This window comes from Elephantulus edwardii, unplaced genomic scaffold (assembly GCF_000299155.1).
Source record: "Elephantulus edwardii isolate Elephantulus edwardi_28Jun2011 unplaced genomic scaffold, EleEdw1.0 scaffold00111, whole genome shotgun sequence".
In the NCBI taxonomy this organism is placed as follows: Eukaryota; Metazoa; Chordata; class Mammalia; order Macroscelidea; family Macroscelididae; genus Elephantulus; species Elephantulus edwardii.
The window spans coordinates 4,858,247-4,863,381 of record NW_006399861.1 but is presented as its reverse complement, the minus strand read 5'-3'; the positions used below and the strand labels follow the sequence as shown (position 1 = coordinate 4,863,381).

Below are 5,135 nucleotides of genomic sequence, written 5' to 3'. Positions count from 1 at the left end.
AAAAAATTCTTTCTTTTCAGCCAGGATCCATCTGACATTAGCAGTGATATCCCAGGTGTCACAGCCTCTTCTAAATTCTCCTTGAACTTCTGTCAATTCCCTATATATGTATAAACTGATCTACCCGTTTTTGAACAATCTTCAGCAGTATTTTGCTTACATGTGATATTAATGATATTGTTCAATAACCACATTCTTTTGGATCACCTATCTTGGGAATGGAAACAAATATGGACTTCTTCCAATCTGTTGGCTAGATAGCCTCCAAATTTCCTGATATAGATGTGTGAGCATACCCAGGCCAGCATCTGTTAGTTGAAACAAGTCAATTGGTAGTCCATTGATTCTTAGGGCATTACTTTTTTGTTAGTGCCGTCAATGCAGCTTCCACATCCTCCTTCATTACCATTGGCTCCTGCTCATATGGTACTTCCTGAATTATTTTCAGTGCCAATCAGGTTATTTTGGTACAGTAATTCTATGTATTCTCTGCATCTTCTTTTGATACTTCCAGGTCAACCAATATATTGCCCATAGGATCTTTCAATATTGTGACTCGACGCTTAAATTTGTTTTTCAGTTTTCTCACCTTGAGATATGCAGGCCAAGTTCCTCCCTTTTTATTCTTCAATTCCGGCTCTCTTCACATTCCATTATAATACTTTGCTCTGTCTTCTCAAGTTGCCCTTTGAAATCTTCTGTTCAGCTCTTTAACTTTGTCATGTTTTCCCTTTGTTTTGGCTTCACAATGCTCTAGTGCAATTTTTATAGTCTATTCTGACATCCATTGCAGTGCTTCTTTCTACTCTGTCTGAACTTTTGCTTTCTTCATGTATGATATCCTTGAAATCATCTCACCAATCATCTGATGTTTGATCATTGGTGTTCAGTGCTTCAAACCAATTCTTAAAATTATCTTGAAATACAGATGGAGTAGATTAAAGATCATATTTTGGTTCTTTTTTTAAATTTTAATGTGTGATGTTTTTTATTTACAACTTTATTGGCAAAAAGGAAGAGTGAGAAGTTGAGAACAATTTAACACAGGGTATCATTGCTGATCCTGTCAGATCAAAAAGGCTCCATCTCAAATAGCCATCTAATCGTCCAAAGATATACAACACTGAATTTGCATATGTTATTTCTTCTGTGAAGTACAGTGTTCATATTTAGGCAATCTTTATAATACATAAATACAAAGGAAATAAAATCACTCATTAAAAATGGAATTAAATGAAAACTTTTATATTTGGATTTATGTTGTTTCTGGTAATAATGCATGCCCAATGAAAATCAAAAGCCGGAAAAGCAGTTACACTCCTTGAGTGGACAGTTACAACAATCATTTTCTGAAATGACCACATTTCAATTTATCATTAACTATTCTGACCTTACTATGAGATGTAGTCAAAGTTGGAAGAGAAGAAGTAGGGAGAACATTCCTTTCTTTGGAGAGTAAGCTCTCCAGAATCAACAAGGTAAATAAATGTATGTATCCTGTTGAAGAATTCTAGGTGGAACAAAATTTATGTAGTCACTTTCAACTCATACTAAGCTGACTTAATTTGTCCATTAAGTTGTTTAGTGTCATTCTTCTAAATCAAGTGTGTTTAATTCTTCTTCTAGCTCATCCAAATCTTCCCCAGTGAACAGATTTTCATCAACAGGGACAGCATCAATGGCTCCATTTCCCTGTACCGCCCTTTCATTGTCCTCTTCCAAATCACTTCTTTCCCCATTTTCAGCCTGACCTCCAGAAGCTTCACTTAATTTGTTTTCATCTTTTTCTGATGTGTATGTGCTGAATCTTTCAAGACTGGCAACAGTAATACCTGTCTTATCTACATCTCTTGGAATGTACAGGCTTACATCTATGTCATTTACACTCACAGAATCATCAACCTCATCACCACTTGCTCCCTGCGTGTAACGTGTATCATCTGCTTCCTCATCATCATCATTAACCAGTTCTGGACGAAATTCAAACACCTCTCGGCCACTGATCACTAGTGCTTTCCCTGCTTTGAAGTCTGCTTTCCTTCTTTCCGTATCTTGTTCAAGTTTATCAATCTTTTCTTGTCTTTTCCTTTTTTTCCATGCAAGAAAAAATTCTAGAGTGATTTTGGTAACATTGGGACCTAAGGCAGAATGCTCTTTCTCAGTGAGATCTTCTAATGAAATTTCATCTTCTTTCTCTTCTTTCTTTTTATCTGTTTTCAACTCAAATCCAGGAGGTAGGGCATGCCAATACTTGCACATATCACCTCCTCCAGGGCATACCCAAAACCAGCCATACTTATTGTTTTCAATAGCTTCAAGGAAATGCTTGCACGCTATTTGAGTTTTTGGGTTTTTTCTTTCCTGCCTCACCGTGCTTCTTGTTCACTGCTTCTTCCAGTTTTTTCTCATCCCAATTATCCATGGTATCTTTTTCAAGTTCTTCATCTCTAGCATCAATGTAAACACTTCGTTTTTCACATTTTCTCTCCAAAGTCAAGTCATGCAAAAATTTACACTTATCTCCTTTAGTGCACTGTCCTTGTTTGAAAAACACACATACTACGGATTTAGGATCTACACATTTACTTATTTTCTGAGCAGCAACTACAGGCTTGAACAATTCATTTAGCTCCTGTAACTCCTTCTTGTCATCTTTCTTCAATTTCTTCTCGCTTCACTTTGTGCTACCTGGCGTGGATTTTGCTCACCAAATTTAACTTGATGAGTGACAGCTTTGATAAACTTCTGCTGCTTTGCTCCTTTCTTATTCTTAAGACCAAAAGTTTTGTCTTCGATGATCTTCTCCTTCTTTTTCTGCTCCGCCTTTTTGCTGCCCCCGGCCTGAGCCTGTTTCTTGGGGGGCATTGCGGAGACAGGTGGCACTGGCCAGACTTGAGTGCAGCGGGACACCGTCAGGGGCTCCGGCCCCACGGCAGGAGCCATGTTTTGGTTCTTGTAAACTTGTTTTCCTTTTCTTTGGCCACAATTTGACCTGCAGATGAGTAATTGATGGTTTGACCTACAGTCCTCCCCAGGCCTAAGTTTGCCTTCTGATATCGAGCTTCTCCAGTTATTTCTTCCACAGATGTAGTCAAATCTAATTCCTATGCAGTCCATCAGGTGTATAGGAATAGTATGTTGGATGTGAAAAACAGAAGAATGGTGGTGTATTAATAATGAACTAGTCTTGTTGTTGCTATTGTTATGTACTGTCGAGTCACAGTGACCCTATGTACAAGAGCTCTGTACCTTGAGCCAATTTAATTTTCTCTGGTACACACTCCAGTCATTGAGTCAATCCATCTCATTGAGGGTCTTCTTCTCTTGCACTGCCCCTCCACCCTCCCAAACATGATGACCCTCTCTGAGGACTGATCCTTCCTTGCAACATGTCCATAGTATGTCAGACAGAGCTTCAGAATCCTTGCCTACAAGGAGAAATCTGGTTTCACCCTCTCTAAGACAAACATATTTGTTCTTTTAGCACTCCATGATATATTGAATACCCTTCTCCAGTACCACAGCTCAAAGGCACCAATTCTCCTTCCATCATCCCTAGTCATCGTCCAGTTTTCTGATGCATAGCACATAATTGTGAAGATCATGACCTGGATCATGTGCACCATAGTTTCCAAATCGACATTGTTGTTCTTTAGTACTCTGGAGCTGTCCCTGACATTAGACTTTAACAATGCAATTCATCTTTTAACTTCCTGGAATACACATATATACACACTCTATAATTTTGTGTGTGTGTGTGTATTTAGAAATGGACTCATAGCTGACCCTCCAGTGGATTTTCAGTACTTGTAAATTATAAGGAAAGGAAATTGCTCATCTTTCTCCAGCAGAGCAAATGATGGATTTGAACTGCTTGCCTTTACCTTGGCAACACAACTCCTTACACATTTGGCCACCAGGGAAAAATTAATTAGTAAAAGTATATGTTTTATATTCTAATATTGGTGGCTAAAGGTTAAACCTTCTTGATCTAGGTATAGATTTCACATTGGTGTTAGAGTTGAGTTGAGTATGGCCTGTACCAACCCTATAAACAACAGATCTGAGCCTTGTCCTGTCCTGAGCCATCCTCCCACTTCCTGACACATTAGAATCCATTGCAAAGTCACCGTGTCACTCCACCTTCACTGACTCTCTACCTTTTCAAGCAGAATGTCTCTCTTGAAAGAATAGCCCCTAAGTAGGTGGGGCGAACCCTCAACATCTTTGCCTCCAAAGAGCACTCTCACTGCACCCTTTCCAAGATATATGTTTGGTTTTTTGGCAGTCTATGGGATGTTCAGCATTTTTTCCAATATCAAAGCTCATAGGAATCAATTCTTCTGTCATCTTTCCTTGTTCAGCTCTCAGATGCATAGCAAGAGATTGGAAAGATGAAACCCTGAGTCAGATACACCTCAAACTGACAGCATTACTCTTCAGTAATTTGGAGAGATCTCTACCTGTAGACTTTCCCAATGCAATACTGGATTCAAGTAAGATGAAGTTGTTAAAAATTTTAATCTTTCCTCCATCTATTATGATGTTGCCTATCAGTCAAGTTTATGAATCTTTGTTTTCTTGACATTGAGATGCAATAGATATCATAAAAACACAATTAAATGTTCTGGGATTCCTAGTCTTCTCAGTATTAGTGATAATTTCTTTTGATCCAAACAGTCAAATGCCTTTGCATACTCACTTGTGGGGTTAAGGGTTTATTGTTCAAAGTGTCTTTCCTAGCTATTGTCTGACTTTGCCATGTGGATGGGTGGGAATTTGTGATTGTTGTTGTTGTTATGTGACATCGAGTCATTTGCGACTCATAGAGACCCTGTGTACAACAGTAATAAACCCTGCTCTATCCTGAACCAATTGCATTGCCTCTGACACACCCACCCCGATTACCCCAGTCACTGAATCAATCCGTCTCATAGAGGGTCTTCCCCTCTTGCGCTGTCCACCCTCCCAAGCATGATGTCCCTCTCCAAGGACCTGTCCCTCCTTGCAACATGCCCAAAGTATGTTAGACGAAGCCCCAGAATCCTTGCCTCCAAGGAGATGCTTGGTTTAACCCTTTCCAGGATGAATCTGTTTGTTCTCCTGGCACTCCATCATATTCTCAATACTCTTCT

At 39.2% G+C, this 5,135-nt stretch overlaps 1 pseudogene; it reads right to left on the bottom strand.

Moving 5' to 3' along the window:
- Positions 1-1,587: 1,587 nt before the first annotated feature.
- Positions 1,588-2,865, bottom strand: LOC102872313 (annotated as a pseudogene).
- Positions 2,866-5,135: the final 2,270 nt, after the last annotated feature.